Source organism: Melanerpes formicivorus, unplaced genomic scaffold (genome assembly GCF_026170545.1).
Source record: "Melanerpes formicivorus ecotype bairdi unplaced genomic scaffold, bMelFor1.0.p_v2 SCAF_16, whole genome shotgun sequence".
Classification (NCBI taxonomy): Eukaryota; Metazoa; Chordata; class Aves; order Piciformes; family Picidae; genus Melanerpes; species Melanerpes formicivorus.
The window spans coordinates 7,951,256-7,971,990 of NW_027142368.1; the positions used below are offsets into that span (position 1 = coordinate 7,951,256).

The following is a 20,735-nucleotide window of genomic DNA, read 5'->3' on the forward strand; positions in this document are numbered from 1 at the left end:
AGTAGAACAATGAATCAGGGTTTTGGACAGGCACGTCTGTAATCTGCCAGACCACAAAGCATGAGCAGTAGAAGCTACAAGTGCTAGTCTTTTTTTCATCCTTCTGTCATCTCTGTATTTTTTCACTCGAATATCATGTTACATATGGTCAGAATCTGATCTTGTTTTCCATCTTTGAAACTTGATGTTTGTCAAGTGAAGAAGCAGGCAAGACAGTGTGTTTGTCTGAGAAACAGGTGATGTTCTTTCCTAGGTTTAACTGTCATTTACTCCTCTTCTATATGCACTTCTGAATGTGGGAAAGCATTTTAAAGCACAAGAGTGCTAACTCAGCTGCTCAGTGTCAGTACAGCATAAGGGGATATCAACTGTTCTACGTGCAAGAACATTCTTTAACTTCAGTGTTAACATTTTCCAAAATGTATGGAGCAGGAGGGAGGATGGCAGGCCTGAAAGACATGCAGGCCTTTAAAAGTGCATAGTATTAGGACACAGAATGGGAATGAAAGAAAGAACAGGAACCGTAGCAGTAGTTCAAGAAGGTTGATTTGGTAGCAAATGGAAACTGCTCTAATACTGTGCTGCAGGCAACTACCCAATCTGTTTGCATTCTCCAGCACTGGAGTTGTTGTTTAGCTGGCTTCACTACTTACTCACAAATACTGAGACAGCTGGGCATCTGCTTCTGCATGTGTGCTGATCTGAAGAGTGGGACCTGTGGTACAGATAAATTACTTTGTTTTATTGCCTCTTTGAAGGACAGGTGGCATTGGAGGCTCATGAGGATAGTTCCTGGTGGAATATCAATTAATGCTGATTTTGAGGGGATAAGGCAGCTGATTTTGCACAAAAAGGAGCAGAGAGGAAAGTGGTACTGAGCACTGTGCCCAAGAGCAAGCTACATACACTGCTCTGAAAACTTGCATGTAAGAGTAATTTCTTTTCTGAGAGGCACACACATTCAATGAACCTATGCCTTTGGTTAACCCTAACAGCTGAACATTTGAAATCATTTGGTATCACCTAACCGTTCGCTTTCAATCATACTCTGCATATGCTTCACATTCTTATGATTTGTTTATTGCTTAAACTTATATGTTTCCCTAACTGTACATGTACCTCTTGACCTGTCAAGTAGCTTGGCAGTTAATATGCTACTATACCTATGAGAGATATTTTGGTAAACAAATATTTACAACAAATCCTATGTTCTGGTATATTGTGTTGTACAAATACTTATCAGTTAAAATTCGCTTCAGAATATATTCATTGGGACAGCAATTGAAGATTAAATAAAAGCATCTGGGTAAATAGCTAAAATCTACAAAGCAGCCAATAGTACACATCTAATAACTACTGCAGTTTTGGTAGTGGATAGTAAAGTTACTAAGGAAAATAAACTGTGTCTTTTGCTATCCATTTATCTATTTGCCCTGCTATTGTGCACACAGCTATGAAACTAAGGAATCTTAGTTTTCACTTGGATTGTTAAGAGCCTGGTATGTCAAAGCAAGGGGTATTTATGGTAACAGCTACTGTAGCCTGCTAAAATTCATTAAAACTGTTACAAAGTAGTCTTTATCATTTCATTTATGAAACAAAGTGGTTTAGTACTTATTCTTCACATAGGGAAAAAGTGACTTGTAGTGAGGTAGAATCAGACAACAGTAGCAGTTAATGCCTGATCACTAACACAGGACTTCCCCTTTTTCAAGACAGACCTAAGATTACCCAGAGTATTTCAAAACTTTTATGGACACACCCATCCCCCCTCTTGTTGCTTATGAAGTTTCTCATCACCTTTGTTATCTCTTCTGAGCCAAGAGAGATTGCAGTTGCATGCTTGGTGTATCTTCAGTGCTGCACTTGTATTGCCTTACTGAAGATGCAAGATCCTAGAAACTATAGAATCAATAAGGTTGGAAGAGACCTCAAAGATCATCAAGTCCAACCTGTCACCCAAGACCTTATGATTACTAAACGCATTACTGGCAGATATGACATACTGAGCAGTAGTTTAGGGACACAAGAAAGCACCTTATTTATGTACACAGACACCCACCACCCACCCTTTCCACCTTACTCCCCCTCCCCCAGTTTTTCCAGTAGTTGATATTGAGAGGGGTTTCTATTTTGTATTGTTGTGGCATCCAAGCTCACTCAAAACTAAAACCCTGTAAGTAGCATTGTCTCAGCAGTAGCTTGCTCACCAAGGTGGCTAAGAAGCTTTTAATGCCATCAGAGTGGAAAAAATTAGTGTGGAGTGGATTCATGTAGCAGTCCACAGTACAGTTTCCTTGGTGTGAATAGATTTCCCTTCAAACTGTTGCAATTAATTTCGTGACTAAATAGGTATTTCAGGCAATATTCTTCAGTCATCTTTACAGCAACTCTGAGACACCTACAACATATATCTACGCTTTTCAAATGACCTTTAAAGGGATGAATTTTATGCTAATCAACCATCTGGGGAACAGTACCCTAGAGGAGTTTTTTTACTGTAGAAATGTGCTGCAAAATGGTGCAAGGCACTAACTTTAAAGAGCAGCAGCCTGAATTCAGGCCAGAGAGTACAGCTGCACCTCCACATATTCCTGCATAAAGCCATGAAGTCCCAAGGGGCAGCTAGAATGGGCCTTTTTCTAGCCAGTAGGAGAGGGGGCAGATGAACTGCAGTACTGATTTTTTTCCTCCTTGTTATTTTAAGGTATTTTTTTTGTGTTTATTGCTTCTCTGCACTAACAACAAAGGGAAGCAGGTGGCTGTCTTTTGTTGTCTTGTTTTTCTTAAATATATTCCTCACATCTATGTCAGCTTCAAGGAGATGATTTAGAAAAAGCTTTGTCTTATAAATCAACTCTCTTCAAGCAGAAACCAATGCCAGATATGTTCAGGTGAAATGGTCACTGATACTGATGACAAGACTCTTTCTTCAAGGGACTGAGGAAGCTTTTAATCATCAGTGAAAGGTGTGGAGGCTTTCAATGAATCTTGAGTAGTGAAGTTTCATGTATCTTTTAAAAATAGTGACAAAGAGATTGTGCTTCTATAAGGTGACTTATGAATTTTCAGGGAGTTGCATGCAATGAGTATTAAGGGTTAACTGTCTTCTCCAGCAGACTTTTCAGAGTTGCCTTGGACACCTATAATATCTTGGAGTGAAACTGAGATCTGCTACCTAGTTGAGTGCTGCTTTGAACTGTGAAATCATCCAGCTGTGAGGCATACCTGCTGTCTGTAAAGCAATGCACAGCATGGCATTGTGCAGGGCTCCACTGCACGAAAACCGAGTAAAGAGTTACTGTGAGGAAGGGAATAGCAGATCAGCTTCAGGAGGGAAATGTCCAGTGTCTGTGACTTTACAATAGAATGTTCACAGAAAGGTGAAGAGAAAGTCTTAGATTGTTCCTGCAGAAGGTGAAAAGAAACCTGGCCAGGTGATTTTTTTTGCCCCCCCCCCCAGGTATGTTCAAATTGGGACTTTAAGTTGGAAAAAACTGAAAGAAGAATTTAATGAAAGATGTTGGTTTACACTTAAGAGGTTCTTGAGAGCTTTTGGCATTTTATATTTTTAATCAATTTTCCAAGGAGCAATAAACTGAACTAATTTAAAAGATAATGTGGAACAGGTTTTTAATTTGATTAACCAAGCTAACTGTGTGGTTAACTATTGTCCTTTCTTCTCATGCACATCATGGATCTCCCTTAGGTGCTTTCTGTCTTGCATTGTACATTCCCTAGTATTGCAAAACATGTCTGTATCAAAGGCCCCTTAATGTGTGCAGTCCATGATTCTGAACTTGCTGCTAATGCAATAGGAATACTAATATTTTCTGTGAACTGCAATTTGATCTCAGTTATTGCTTCACAAGCTGCATTTTTGCTCCATCTTTCTTTCCCATTCTTTTCTACTCCTCAGGAAGGAAAGGAGATAATAGAACAGTGTTAGCAAGCAACCTGATTTTCAACCATCCAAATAGCATCTTGTGTTTCTCCAAAGAAAATTATGTTGTTATTATTATTAGGTGGTGTTGGATGATAGGTTGGACAAGATAATCTTGAAGGTCTCTTCCAACCTGGTTTATTTTATTCTTAAGTTTATCACAGGTACTGTAACTGATCATAGAAAAATGTACCCTATGCACTCTCTTGTTATAATAAAACAATGCCAATCAACAATAGAGACTGAAAACTGTACAGACAACTGTAGAGAACTCCAGAGTAAGTTATGAAGCAGGGAAGGAGAAGGAGTTTTGCGAGTGCCCCATGTGTAAGGAGTTAGATGTGAGGGCACTCAGCTGGGGTGAGGGCACTCAGCTGGGGTGAGGCCACCCAGCTGGGGTGAGGCCACAGCAGGCACAGCCATGAGAATCAGTGTTCTGTCAGGGGGGCCAGGGAAGAGTATTCCTATGGGACAGCTTTGATAAAAAAGGTGTAGTATGAGAGGGGAAAATAAAGCATTGACCAATGCAAATAGCTCATTTGTCATTGTCACTGCTTGGTATCTTCTAGTATTGTAAACACTAGTCTTCTGGGAAGATGACAGGGATGACTGTCTGCAGTGATGATAGTGACTACAGGGAACAAGGCCACACTTTGGTTTGAATGCTCATCTCTTTACACTTGGTAAACTTCTGAAACTGTAATATACTGAATTACTGCCTTGACAGCAAGCTGAACAGAGCTGTGCTGCCGATTTTAATAGGGTGATAACCCTCTTATTGGTGGTTCTAGTTATCTTATCTTGGGTAAGAGAAATAGGATATATTGGCCCACAGCCATTCCGACTTTTTGCTAAGATTCTGATGGGTACAAAAGTACAAGATGAATGTAAGCTTTTAAGTACTGTAGGATAAATAAGTATGTCCAATTTGCTACCCTGTTGTGATAGAAAACCTTATCTTAAGTCTTTTTTTTTTTCCAGAAGGCTTTCCCAGTCACTTCTTAAAAATCTCTCTGAAGTCATTGTATTTGTCTTCACAGTCTGTAATTATGACTGTTTCCAAGGAAGAGGCTCAAGGAGGGCAAACATTCTTTAATCGTTGGAGATGCACAGCTGCTTGTCACTGGTGGGCTTGCAGTGGCAATACTGTTATTTTGTACTTGTCGTAAAAGCATACTTTAGGATCTGTGATGTTGTGGCTGGACAGTTAATTTAAAGTAATGAAATACTGTTGCAGTACAACATAGAGTTTTAAGCTGTATAAAATTTAATACATGCATAAAACTATGTCACAGTTCTTACTGCTGCATCTGCATTGGTGCTTTTATAATATAATAAATTGTGAAATCAGAGACGTTATTCAGGTAGAACAAATAAGACAGGAACCTGGTTTTGAAGATAGTCACTTAATAGTATTGCAACATGAATTAAATTAACAATTTACTGACTTGGCCCAGGGTATCTGCTGCAGGTTTTCAATGACAAAAAGAAAGTGGAGATTATCTCAACCTGTGTTTTCTTGGCCATGCACACAGAACCATAGAATATCTCAAGCTGGAAAGGACTGTTGCCTCTTGTTTTAGTTACATATTTTTGCCTGTAAAATTAATACATTAACTTGTGATCCTAAAAGCTGGGCACCCGAGAAAGGTTTATATGCTCCAGTTTGGAAAACTGCTTAGTCATTTTAGGTATTTTTTTTTCCCCTTTCTCAATCAGAACTGTATTATGTTCTGATAGTGGATGTGTTTGTTTAAAAGCAATTCAATACTAACTCATATTAAATAGAAACACTTAAAACTCTGAGCAGTCATGAACTGAGTCAACCCAGGAACTATGAGCACTACTCTAAACTCACAAATACTTTAGATTCATTTAAAAGCCTCCATTCTTCCAATGTCAGATGATACTAGTGTCTTTTTAAATTCACTATCTCAGTGAAGTCTTTCAAAGACTTTACTGAGATAGACACCATAAGAGATCTCACTTCCAGTTGAAAGAAAAAAAGAAAAAGATTTTCTGGACCAAAACCAGTATGATTTTCCTCATGAATGTAAAGCATTTCCACTAAATTTGGAATGTATTTTCTAAAACAAATATGACTCATCACTGAGGTGACTCTCACTGTTGGAAGCATTACAGTTCATGCATTACTTAAAAGATACTGAAAAGCTTACCTTATTGAATGTGAGTTAATAGTTCTCTCATAATAGCAAAAGAGCTTAAACAATTGTATCTCATGTGACTTCAGTTCTCTTTCCCTGGATAATGATATCTGGGATATTCACAAATTACTTCAATTAGGGGATTTCTCATTATCTTTGTACCTGAAAGTAACTGTTTAAATCTGCAGCCCAGAGTTCAAGCAGACTGCTTGGAAAACATGCTGACTCAGTTTCTTTCAAATTCTTGAGACATATTTATGTGCCTGGAAAAATAATTCACATGCAGATTCTGTGTCCCCTGAGGGAGGTATATTTTGTTTGGGTTTCAAGTGAAGTGGGTGAAAGAGAAAAGCAAAAGTGCCTGTTGTGCACTTCGGGAAGCCAGTAACTCACTGCAGAATGACAATGTGTTTTTTCTTAAGCACTGTAAAAATGCAGTTTTCTGGAAGACATGTTTTTGTTTGCCTATGACTTATGGACTGGATAGAAGAATCATCTGGAGCAACTCTAGTCTACATCCTGTTTAGCAGAACAGCTGGTTAGGCCCTTCCTGACATCAAAGTCTAAATTTGTGTTGCAGTGAAGAGGATTAAATCTTTCAGTGGAGAAGACAAAATCTGCAAAAAAAAAAATATTGATATACAAATCTAAAATAACTTCAAGGTATTCCTTTAGAAGTTCTGTAGAGTAGAGCATAAAGAATGTCATTAACTATAGTATGTAACTGCATATGAAAATACTTCTGCAGTAGCACAGTAAGAGAGAAGTAATAGGAATTAATGTGAATGAGGAAATTAGATTAGTCCTCCTAGAGGAGTAAGGAAAAAATGGATCTCTTCAGAGCTATGAAGAGAATATGGAGAAGTAGTATGTGTTTCACCTGATGTGATGGGAAAAAAGTATCTCAAAAGAAGTATGTTTTTTGACATAACTTGTTAGGACTCCCTCTCGCAGAACTTGGGCACCCTCATTCTTGTGTAGCTCAGCAGGTCTGTGTATGCAGGTTTCAAGCCATGAAACAGTTGGATAAAATATTACTATTGATAAGTGGAAATGGAAGCGCCACCCCAAACCTCTAACAAAAAGTGTATTTTTAAGTTGAAATAGGCTTTGGATCTAAATTTGGAGAACAGCTTATTTGTTTCAATGGAGAAATGAACACTCAGTGCCAAATTCTCTTGAACTTCAGGGAATTTCAGGTCTTTCCTTTAAGTCATGCTGTTATAAAATTTTATGAGTAATAATACAAGAAGGTTGATAATATAAGTATAGAGCTACAATGACAGAGTATGTATCTTGTAGTCTGTAATCCAAATTCAACTGACACAACTCATTGATAATACCTCCGCTCTTGATGTGGGGACAAAATTGGTTGGTAGAGGTGTGTGCATTTGTTTGAGGTTTTATTTGGGTTTGTTTTGTTCATTTTGTTTTTAGTAGCTGGGGGAAAAGTGAAGATGGTAAAGATTAAATATGTTGTGTGGGTTGTCATGTTCCAGTAGAACACAGCCTCTGCCAAGCTGGCTTTCAATTATAGCTTGTGAAAACAGCTTGGTGCCTGTGCTATTTTTACAGCTTTGACACTCTGCCTTGGTTTACATGGCAGTGTATGCTTGGAAGGGGGTTAGGTTTTGTATTGTTTTGTTGGTTTCATTGTTTGTGGGGTTTTTTAAAGTGGAAATGCATTTAGTTGGACTTCCTATACTAATGTAACCTCTAGTTTTAATATGATAAATCACCATTTAGATATCCTGTGATGCTATCTTAGAACTGTGTATGGTCTAAATACTCCTAAAATGAAAAAAGACCTAAACAACCATGCTAGGAAGTATCAGGGAAATAGGACTTACATCTATGGCAAAGGGCTGTTATTTTTTTTCTAAAGCAGAGGATCCATTTCAAGAAATAAAATACACTAAAACATCAGCTCCTATGTAGCTCCTGACTACAGATTTAGTTAATAGCCATGTACATAATAAACCAGCTATGGTACCACAAGACGCCATAATTCAGACAAGGCCATGTGACAGGAAGACGCAAGGTTCTTTTTCCCCTTTTTTTCATATATGTACCAACAGTTTTAATTCTATGGAAATTTTACCTTTTGTTAGATGGTTTGGTGTTCATATGAAATAGTGCAATTCAGGAAAAAAAGTTATATGGTTCTCCTACTGAATTCTTTTGATTGAAACAAACAAATACACTTCTTACTGTCATTCATCTCAAAATCTAGAGAAGTGTGCAGTGTGGAAACCTTTCCATACAAAAAGCTCTGTAAGAAAAGATTAAATCTGTTAATAGTCCTGACTGTCACTGTGTTACTCCAGTGTTATGCACATTTCACAAAGTTAATATGCTGACTCTACACCACAAATAATCATTGCTAAAAGACTAAACTCTCTTCTGCTTACAAACTATTTGTGAAATTAAACTTTAGCATAGTATTAGAAATAGGCTGTTTGCTGATTACTCATGCAATTCATCAGCAAACAGAAACAAGGCTACACTGATACTATAAAGATGGCTAAGCACATACTCAGGGCTCTAAATCTAACATTCATAATCTGTCCTGCTTTTTTAAAGATAGTCATATCAGCTCAGGGCCAAAAACCATTCAAGTGCCCCTTCCCCACCTGCCCCACCCCCAGATTTGTTTTCCATGTGGTTCTGCTTTTCTCACGCCTGTACACTCAGGAAACATTAAATGAGCTGGGGTGGGGGGGCGGTATTTGTCAGAAAATAATGGATTGTGCTGATTTTTAAGATTTTTAAGATTTTTTTATTATTATTTACTAAAGGCAACTGTGAATGAAAGATGCATGTGTGGTCACATAGAAAGATACCCATCTGCAGCAGTGGGAACAAGAGAAGCACCCGGTTGGTGTAATCAAGGCTGTTTCTAGAGGTGGACAAAGGAGTTGCTTGCCTAGTGCTATGTAGTGATGGGATCAACACAACACTCAGAGCCTAAGGCCCCTTCAACCACAACCCTAACAGATTTCCTCCCTGCTCTGGCATTTGGTGTCAGGGAGGGAAAAGCTACAATGAGTAAAACAGGAGCTCATCAAGGAGCTGGGATTGAAAGCCAAAGTAGAATTTACCTTCCCACTCCTTCTGTTAGCACTAGCATGAATATGTCAGGCTCCATCTTACCCCTTGCCCTTCTGTTTCCCTCGGGATAGCCATGAAAAAGAGTACTTAAAACTTCTTGGGCTACCTTAGAGCAAAGCCCAATGAACCAGGAAGTTATTGTGACACATTGTGGCTATCCCCTCAATTTTATGTTGTAAAACCTCAGCCTGATGAAGTGTAAGAGACATTTTCACATCTTGGGAATATTTTTGTTTGCTTTCATTTACCAGTGGTCCTACATTACTTCATCTCACTTATTTCATTCCTTCTTTACTTTAACACAGCAAAACACATCTTAGAAGTTGGAATACGCCAGTCATTCAGAACAAACATTCAGTTACGTAAGCCAAGGATTTTGTTCTCACAAGTCTTCTATTTAGGGTTAAGCATTTGCACATTTATTTATTTATTTTGTATTTTTTCCCATTATGATAAGGAATAGCTTTCTCCGCTGATAATAAAGTCAACACAAAAAAACCTAATATTTTCTCCATTATTACTCTGGCCTGTGTCTCAAATCCAGAGTAACTGTCAAAAAGTTATTTCACAACATGAAATTCCACTTAGGATGCAGTAACCATCTTACTTTACTGCTTATTTGCTTACCTGCTGCTAAAAGAAAGGTTTGTTTAACCTAATCCTCTCATCTTTGAATCATGACAGAATATCAAGCCTCAAACCAGTCAGTTGAAAACCTGGAATAATTTATAATTGAAAATGCTTCCCTGCATACATCATTTTGTCCTCAGAGAACAAGGAAACACTGGCAGAAAACCAGCCTTATTTCTAACAAATTACACACAAAGTAACAGAACTCAAATGATCTCTCTATGGAGTACATTGGTGGCTGTGTTGGCTCCCTTATAAACATTTCTGGACAGAATTTCCTAAAATATTGGTGCATGTAGTAGTCAGCCTTACACCCCATTAATAAATTCACTGCAGTTTCTGCACTATCATTAGATACCACCAGTTACCCAGTTTATAGCAGTAGGTTCCCTAAAATATTGTGAACCTTACTGGTATCTATTTACCTGAAGCCAAATTTTGCTGTTAAACCCAGGAAAGCATTTTTGCAGTACTAATTTTCAATGTAGGTATTTGCTAAGGCCAGTAATTAAGGTGCTGATCTTTAGTTTCCCTCCCCACTATCCATTATTTTGACTCTCTAGGACATCAAAAGCTGTGATTGAGGGGCAAGGGGAGCATATGAAATACATGCAGAAAACCTGTTTTTAAGGCTTGTACTCACAGCAGTACTCTGCAACCAAGAATTATTTTAATCAGGTGAGAAAAAACAGCAAAGAAAGCGGGTTGTCACCAACAAGAACTAACCAACACTGTGCAAATATTGAATGAGTAATAGTTGCTATGCAATGAAACATTTGCAAACCAGAACTTGTTCCTAGATGGTGGCAGTTCTTATTGAAACGCTGCTAATTTCAAGAGAATACTGCTCTCCTTTGCAAATCACCAGGAAAAAAAAACCTTTATGTTAAATTAGTTAGCTATAGGATAAGGTTTGAATCATTTATTAAGCTCAATTCATGTGCATAGTTCTTCACAGTTAGGCATACAAATCAGATCAGGTAATTATACACAATCATATGATTACTAATTTCACATGCAATTACTTCATCAATGTCTGTAGTTGCAGTATTTGGAAGTATACATTTGATCTTTTCTTGTTTGCATATTTTACAAATACTAATCCATTTTCGAGGCTATGTAGATACTTTAACACAGAGTCTTAATAGCCACATTTCGTATTTCAGGTATTAGGGGCATATGCTCATAACAAAAATTTTCATCTAACTGTGGAAGAGTACTTACAACTTCTCTCCTTTTGGTTTGTAAGGTATAAATAAACCAGGATTTTTGTTATTGTCAGATAACATATTTCAGTATTCACAGACACTTTGGACAGCAAATGCAAAGAAGCCTCTTATTGAAGTCCTAACAATTGTTACTTAAGTAACAATCAAATTGCTGCTGATATACTTGATAGATTGCTTCCTGTGTAGGTTAGAACTTCAGAAAACTGTATTTGATATTTAGAATTTCTGCCAATGGTTATATTCAACAGTCTGTTCTTATGTGCAGTTTCTATGACTACTGGAGCAGCACTAATTTCTTCAAATTGAAAGAAAATAGAATCCAATTGTATATATAAATAAGAACACAATTTTCTTTGAAAGCTATTCCAGCAGGAAAAGCATACACACACACACATATACACACACATATATATATGGATTTCCATTTTAATGCAAACCCACAAGCGTATAGGTTAAATTTCAAAGATCTACCAAAGCAGAGAAAACCCACTTTTAGTTATGTTATTTTTAATGTAATATCAGGACATTTTAGCCAGCACTAAAATAATTCTACTTCGACCTTCTCCCAATGTTCACTATAAGCCATGTGAATTTTTCCTGTGGGAGGAAGTAATACAATAAAAAGAAGAGTATAAATGCTGTTTCTTTCTCTAAGACTTCCCTATACCTACTGTATGCTTTCAGCCTACAAGGCTTAGGATATATTTTTTCCTGTATCATGTACACCTGTTATTTAATTTGAATTCCCTGAATCTAACACAAGGAAGCACTAATAGATATAGAATAGAATAGAATAGAATAGAACAGAACAGACCAGACCAGGTTGGAAGAGACCTTCAAGATCATCGCGTCCAACCTATCATCCAACACCACCTAATCAACTAACCCAAGCAACCAAGCACCCTGTCAAGTCTCCTCCTGAACACCTTCAGTGATGGCGACTCCACCTCCCCGGGCAGTCCATTCCAATGGGCAATCACTCTCTCTGTGTAAAACTTCCTCCTGACCTCCAGCCTGAACTTCCCCTGGTGCAGCCTGAGACTGTGTCCTCTTGTTCTGGTGCTGGCTGCCTGGGAGAAGAGACCAACCTCTGCCTGTCTACAACCCCCCTTCAGGTAATTGTAGAGAGCAATAAGGTCACCCCTGAGTCTCCTCCAGGCTAAGCAGCCCCAGCTCCCTCAGCCTCTCCTCATAGGGCTTGTGTTCCAAGCCCTTCACCAACTTTGTTGCCCTCCTCTGGATGCGCTCTATGCAGATGTTGTGAGATTATGACTCATCATCTTGATTTAAATAATACTGGATTTCAATGACTACATTTATGTTAATCCAGTTCCTTTAAATATACTGTGGTCTTAGCCACAAGTCTAATAAGCCCAGAAAAGCACACTTCCAGAATAAGCAAAATTCATCGTAACTACTGAAGGTGTTTCCAGCTGAAGACATGAATTCTTTTTTATGCTGTTCCTGTATTTTTACTTGGCTTTAATCTATCAGCTTTTAAAAACTGGTTTAGTTTTATTGCATTTTAAGTATGCAGGTACTGGGTTCACATTCAAAAGAATTCCTCAGACAAAGAAAATTTTAGGTGCAAAAAAATGATCCTTTTGTTAAGCCTTACTGCTTTGGAACTGAGCAGCCACACAGCCCCTACCAGCCAGGTAGGCAGCACACGAGACAATGTGCAGCACCGGACAGCCTGTACAGCTGCTAGTGAGGGAATTGCATTCTGGATAACCACAGAGGCTCCCTGCCAACTAGCCAGACTCCTTGCCAGCTGGCTCACCTGTCCAGCTTCCCTTTTACTGTTAATGAATTGACATCAAATACATGTCTGTTAAATCAATTTTTTTTAAGGCCTAGCTACTCTGCCAGAAAAGTCTGGATTTAAAATTAAATACTGAAAAACAAAATAGGATTTAATGTTCTGATTTAAACCAAGACATTAGGGAATCTACCCTGTTTCCTCTAATAATTCTCTCATCCCAGTTTTCCATTGTGTCAAATTACTTCTTTTCTTTGAGAAACCAGCCTTCAGAGGGAGCAGGAAATATAAAAAAATGTCTTCCAGGGCACAGTGGAAGAATGTTCTCTAGTTTTCTTTTTTCTTTTTTCAGTGAACACTCTATATTAAACATCATTCTACAACCCTGAGTCTGACCTTGTACATCCTTAAATATCTTAAGAGACAGCAAAAGCTGTCCTGGCTAACACTGAAAGATGTTTTCCCTTAAACTATCCATTTTGTGTGTCAGCTGGGTAGCTATGTGGAGACAGCTTTTCCTGAGTCTTGTTTGTCCTGAGGACAAGAAAGTTGAAGATTGTTCCATCTCAAGAGAATACAGTCACACTGTATTGGGAATCACTGCTAAACAGAATGGTTCAGGAAGTTGTTCTGAGATCACTCCTAACACAGGTCTGAGCAAGCTAAATATATATTTTTTTTTTAATTTAAAAAAATAATAATTTTAAGAACAGGTAACAATTACCACATTGGTTGGGAAACAAAGAGAGGGGAAAATTCCCAATATTTTACAAACACTTATATGTGTGCTTGAGTTTGATCACTAGGCTTCTCTAACCTACAAAATTGAGTTAATATGCTGATACAGACTTCACATTCCTAGCTGAAGGCTATGATATGCATCCAGTCCTATGCTTTTCATCTACATTAACAGAAAACAGTTCAGCCCAAGCAGCTTAAATTTTATCTATTTTTTGGTAAATTAAATTCAAATTCCTCTGCCTTCCATTTTTGTCCTTGTCACCTGAGCAGACTTTATGATTGTGCTCCAGTTTTTCTCTCATGTGCCACCTTCCACTTTTGGGATGGTGAAATAATATTGGTCTCAAGTAATTTTTCCTCTGCTCTGATGAACAGAAAACTTGGTGAAAGCATGGGATAAACTAGTGTTCTCTTCACCTTATTATTTCTGAGGCCCTCAATTTAAGAAGGATATTGAGACACTCAAATATGTCCAAAGAAGGGCAACAAGGCTGGGGAGAGGCCTCGAGCACAAGCACTATGAGGAGAGGCTGAAGGAGCTGGGGTTGCTTAGCCTGGAGGAGAAGAGGCTCAGGGGAGACCTTATTGCTGTCTACAACTACCTGAAAGGAGGTTGTAGACAGGTGGGAGTTGGTGTCTTCTCCCAGGCAACCAGCACCAGAACAAGAGGACACAGTCTCAAGTTGTGCTGGGGGGGGGGGTGGTTTAGGCTCAAGGTGAGGAGAAAGTTCTTCCACAAAAGAGTAATTGTCCATTGGAGTGGGCTGTCCAGGTAGGTAGTGTAGTCACCATTCCTGGAGGTGTTCAATAAAGGGATTGGATATGGCACTTGAAGCCATGGTTTAATTAGTCATGAGGTGTTAGGTGATAGGTTGGACTTGATGACCTCTGAGGTCTTTTCCAACCTTGTTGATTCTATGATTCTATGTCTACCCATCAGGGTTTTTTGCAACTGAGATGGAAAAGCAGTATTTGATAAGAACTATTCATATACAGTTTGGCCACTCCTCTAAGTGCTCAAAGAAACTCCTTATATTTGACATTTGTAACCAGAGTGTAGTTCACTATAACCTCTATAGACACTGAAGTATTTTTCCTATCAAACACAGAAATAAAAGCTTAAGCAGTTAAGAAATTTTTCTAATTTCCCTTATTAACAGATTAAGTAGTAACATATTGTTATGCTGCTATAAAGAATCACAGTACATAGTTATAATATCTGCACAATCCCAAAGTTAGTATGGCCATTTAAACTTAATCTTTTTCCTCATATAATTCATACAGCTCAGAGTAAAGTCCACATCTTTCCAAATATCTAAATAAGCTTTTGAAACTCAATCCAGCAAACGTCTACAATGTAAGAATTGTCCCACTTATTTTAGTTATACATGTTCAACATCTTATATTGAATTGGAAACTTGAACTTGTAACTTATTTTTGTCACAAACATTCCTTTCACTGGTTATCACAAAGCTCCTGAATCTGGCAATTATTTGGAGAATGGATCAGATAATCACTTGCTCCAGAGAAGAACAAGGCTGCTGGGTTTGCCTGTATCCCATGTAATACATGAACCCAGTTAACACCATTCTGATAATGTTTTCATGGCATACAAACATTTTTCTAGCACAGGCTTATCTCTGGCTCAAGGCCTAAATGTAATTATGGCGCTAAGGTAGAAATAGAAGAGCTTTCTTTAAGCATTGCAGTGGTAACTCAGGCTGCTGGCTGAAAAGGAAAGTAGGGATCTTGATAGATACAAAATACAAGAACCTGTCAATGGCATATCACAAGCATGTTGTGTGGTTTGTTTGTATAATAGCTAACAGGGCTTTTTACACAGCAAAGTCCCTCAGGAGTCAAGAAGAATAAAACTGCTGACTGATTATTATTTGCCGCCTGACTTAGAAAACTAAATAAGCTAATGAGAAAAGTCTTAAAAATAAGTTTAAAAAACCTAACAGATTATACTCCTGCACAGTGAATTCATAAGTTAATAGGGTTCATTCCGACATGACAGTGTATTTCTTAAGTCCAGAGAGGTTGTTATCTTCTGTATCTGAATAATTCAGCGTGTTAAACTACCTCATGAATGAGAACCTTAGAGGGCTTTTCCAACCTTAATGATGGGATTATGCCATTTTTAATTAGTGAGTGTGAGAATCCATGAATTTATGCAACTGCAGTGGAGAATAAATATTGCTAGTCCATTTCAGACAAGATCTGATTCAAAATCCAAAAGTCACAATACTTTATAGCTGCTACATCTGACCTAATTTCTGTAATCTCTCAAATTCCATATACTGATGGTGAAAGGCATGAGAAAGTTTCTTGCAAGTAACTATTAATATTTGAACAGCTCCATTACAAGCTGTTACAACCTTTTATGATGTTTGTTTTTATGCTAGGATTATGCTTCCTGCTTGTACTATTGTCTACGTAGTGAACTCTGTGTCCTTTATATGTTTTCAGAAATTAATCATTCAGTATTATTGACCTTCATGAGGTACAGAACAGAATGGTCACAAAGTCACACATACTACTTACCTGTTTGAGGCCAGGAGGTTCACTCTTAAAGTAATTACTCCATCTCTGGTGACACATCAAAACCAATCTGATTGCTATTTCTGTTTAAAATGACACCCTCCCTCAGCCATAACAGCGACTGAGTGACTGAAGTGGAGCATGTTTGAAGTTCTGATGATAGAAATTAAAAACTGCAGAGAGGAAAACAGAAAAAAAATGGACTTCAATTAAAATGTCAGCTTTCATTTCCATTTTGCATTTCCATTTTATACTATGATATATTACTGGCCCTGAATGTGTCTTTTTTTCCTTCCTTTATTTTTCTGGAGGGGGAGCAACTGACTGAAGAGCAATTTTTAATGACATTTACTTGTTCTAGCTTCTGTCCAGGAGTCGGTTTTACAGTATTAACAATAACAAGCAAAAGGTGGAGTGCTCTAGTCATTATACACAAAGGGTGAGACAGAGACAAAATCTGAATGATCAGTCTTTGAACCAAAGAAATCCAAAACACTTGCCCAGCTTCCTGCCTGGTATCATTATACACTAAATTTATTAATTAAAATGAAGGACCAGTACATCTCTTTTTTCAAGTAACTCTCTTCATTAGATGTGACCAAGGCACCTGTAAGGTTTTTGAAGGACTCCTTATTCTAAATCACAAAGCATTTAATGAATCAATGTCTCCTGTTTCAATTTTGTCATATTGAATCAGGTGAAAGACAGTTTAATGTTCCAAAGGCCCTCTGCCAGTTCTGAACACTCACTATGGTTTCAGTTATACACCATTCTATTGATCTGATCACCGAGTAGAAATAGATCAATTTTACAGAGCCTAGGGAGAGCATTAAAAGTATCTTAGAATTATTAGGAGTTTCAGTTTGTAAAGAAAAAAAGACTGTCAAAATAGTGTATGGCTTTCTTGAGTAAACCAGCAAAGCCATTTGTAATATTTACAAGGTTTAAACATAAACAATGTTTCTTTGAATGATACACTGAGCTGCAGCAAGTAGTGGCAACTAACAGAACTTATTCCTCCAGAACTCTCCAGATGTGCACTTCACACACTTACGCACACTTACATTTTCTTCCCTGTGTTATCCTCAGCGCTCAGACAGTCCTGTGGGCTGTATCCTAACATGCAGGTAACTGAGCTGCCACATCACATTTGAATATTTGCATTTCTCAGTGCTGCCAGAAGCAAATCGAAAGGCTCCTGACTGGAGTAATACAATAAAACTACTCCAAGGAAAGGATGAGGGGAAGCTAACAGGTATTCAACAAGAAGGCATAATCTGTCTCAGAAAAGGGCATGTTCCATCAGTATAAGCACAATCACACATAACCAGATGACTCCTTTACATTTCCAAACTAATACTGAACAGCCTAGCAGAAGCCACCATGTAAATGACTTCCTGATATCATGACAGTGAAAGAAATTGATGTTTTCCATGTCATATATCAACTCTGGTAAAGAAGCATTTCCTAAAACAGTAGAAAGGTGAAGATTCATACTGGTTTTAAACACAGCCCAGAAACTAGGAATGGCTGAGAACACAGAAACTAAATTCAGGGCTTTCATGAAAGATTTTATAGCTCTTATAGTTACCTCATAAAAATTTACTGCACAAAGAATAGTATTCCAGGCCTATCACTTTGCTGTAATCTTTATCCTTTAGCAAATAAGGAATAGATTCCATATCTTGAAAATGCTGAAAAACTGTACTCCATCTGACCAACAGGCTGTTTGTGTCACGGGCAAAATACATATTATAAAATCTTATCAGCTACCACAAATTGAATTCAATAATAATTGTATTTGATTCTCATCCAAATCTATAAGATCTGCCCAGAGGCATTTAAAAGAAGTGTAATTACAACCTTAGGACTAACAATAAATTGTAAGGAGAGGAAGGAAAAATAATTTATGTTACCATGAAATAAAATGGAAATGTTATACCAAGAAAATAAGCAAGTCTGCAATAATGCAGATGGAAAAGGTACATGTGCTTTTCATTTTTCTCTGATAATTAATTGGGAACTTTCTTCATTTGATTCTTGCCAATTACTCTAAAAGTGCTGCTGCCATTTCTAGCCATGAGCAGGGAGATGGTGGGACTGTCAATAGCTCACAGCAGCAAGATTCTAGAAAATAATTTCCAGTTCTTGAGTTTGGCTGTTACTTATTTCTTTGATACAGAAATCTTTCCACTTATCTTGTTCTTACTTCATGCTCTTTGAAAAGCTAGGCATATGTGGATCTTTCTGGGTCTTGTATCTTATTAAATAATGAATCAGTTGCTATGGAGTAAAGAAAAAAACATGAATTAAGACAGTGATAAGAAGAAACCCTAAGCTACTACAAATTTAAAATTCAGAGTAAAAAATCTCCCAGTCTGCAAAGCTATATATCAAAAGTACATGTTGTATAATTTGAGTCAGCTCTCCACTTATTTTTATAAACCACAGAGTATTGAATCTTCTGCTCACAGATCACCAGAACTGAAAGATGTCTGGTTAAATTACTTCTCTGAGATTTTCTGCAGATATTTCATAACCCATATATGTCATTTATCAAAGTGCAATTAAATCACCTCTTTGCCAACATCAGCATTTGTCCTTATCAGCGTTCCATTTTCTATCCTGCTCCTTTTTCATTTCTCCTCCCTCCCCCTGCACATTGTTTCTCTTATTCTTTATTAACCCACAAGACAGCAATAGTGAACACACAAGGAACACTATGGTATATAGTCTCCTGGATAAATATTTTGCCAAGAGCATTCCAGCTAAGCAGCTGAAATGGGTAATACCATTTTCAAAAGACATTAGGTTTGCAGGTGCCCATCTTAATCCTTTTCAGGAAATTACTGCACCCACACCACAGCATAGCAGGGTACGTGCATGCAGCCCTGCTCCCCACCTTCACCAGATAACGTATTAGTACCAATTTAACATCAGCTGAAATGCTAACCTGTGAATGAGGGTGGCAGAAATACTGGCATACAGCTCATTGTTCTGGAGCAGGAACTTCTGGCAAGGACTGATGAAGAAAGGCAACAGTAGAGCTCCTACTGGTCCAAATAAATCACCCAAGTCCCCCTGTCAAAGTCCCCAAATTGTCTGCTGTGTATCCAAAATACTAGTCCAGATTTTGGAAGCAGAAAAGCTAACAACCATGACAGCCAGAGGAAGCTCCTCTTTAGAGTAGTTCCCTCAAATACTGACACCATGGCTGCTACTAGCACAGAAGACAGCTTTGAGCTAACTCTGGTATGCTTACAGGACAGCACATTAAAAAGACTGAATGTCACTGTGCACTGAGACTCAATTCCTCATTGCCCAGCTGAAAAACACAGCAAGTTCCTAAAACCACTGGATGTTTTTGGAAAAAGAAAATAGCCCTAGCATATTAGGAAACACAACCTTAAGCACTCAACATTTCTTAATGGTGAAATGTCCTTATGTGCATTGTGGAGAATTGTTACCCTCTTTTTCCCTCACCTCCAGTTTTAGACTGCCCTCACTGCCCTCTCCTCGCACACCCGTTGGGACAGGCTACATTAACTACACTGCTTTAGAAACAAGTCATGTAAAGACCACATGCCTGCAGGCTGGTAGATGTAATGTGAAAGAGGAGAAAACTTCCATTTCTGTAGGACAGGGAAAGATAACATGAATTTCAGGAGACAGACTCATCCCAAGGTGACTGCTCTGTCTTGTATAAGCACCTTTGAACTTCTGCAGAGTAGAAAATAAAAAGATATTTCAAACAATAGGAATCTGCTTAGCTTTCACTGTAGGCAGTTCCTTTTTATCTCAGAAGATGCTGATCGAAATAATCTCTCCAGGATTTTTAGATTTTGCCACAGATACAGTAGGTACAAAATGCACCATTAAGACATTTTTTTTCCCAATAAGATCTGAGTAATAAGAATTAGCCTATATTCTACAGCTGATTGTCTATATTAAATCTTTTTAATGTTAGTCTAGTGCATATCTAATGCAGAGATACTTCTTAAAAATTCCATAGCAACATTAAACCGTGTCAACAACAAAAGCTTTCATAATAGACTCAGTTCCCAAGGGTCTACAAAACAGACATTTGAACCAAAGTCCACTTGTCAGGTCTGCCTCCTAGCAGTCTCATTAAAAAATGTATTTAAGCTACTCAAATGTACTCAAATACCCAGAAAAAGAAGCAGAAAAGATGGAAAACACTACCTGCATAATGGAGGTCTTTACTTCTCCTTCCGTTATTTGTTCACATAATAATCCACTATCTAGAAAGTACTGTTTGTTTCTCTTTCTTGCATGTAGCTGAGCAGATAAGTAAAGCTGCAAGAGCTCTAAAATGCTAGAAAAGAATAACTACTACAACACAGGTTCCTGGTGCACAAATACATTTGGTTGGTTGGTTTGTTGGTGGGTGGGTGGTGTTTTTTTGAAGGAGTTAAAGCCTAGAGTTTATCACATTGTTGCTTTGAGTAGGTCCCAAATCTCTGACACAAAGGTAGAGTTTAAATCCTAAAAATCATTAAATTAATCATGCTTTAATACAGCAACTCCCAAATCATGTGGATTTGTGTGAAAAGACTTAAAGATGAACCATCACTAGACACTGCTATCTT

General features: G+C 37.8%; 1 long non-coding RNA gene across 3 annotated transcripts in view; it reads right to left on the bottom strand.

The window, feature by feature from the left end:
* LOC137445866 (uncharacterized) overlaps nucleotides 1-20,735 on the bottom strand; it is a 119,063-nt gene that overhangs the window by 55,424 nt on the left and 42,904 nt on the right. For all 3 annotated transcript variants that reach the window (XR_010988510.1, XR_010988511.1, XR_010988509.1), the window contains exon 5: nucleotides 16,129-16,298. This is a non-coding gene — a long non-coding RNA (uncharacterized lncRNA). The remainder of the gene's footprint in view (nucleotides 1-16,128; nucleotides 16,299-20,735) is intronic.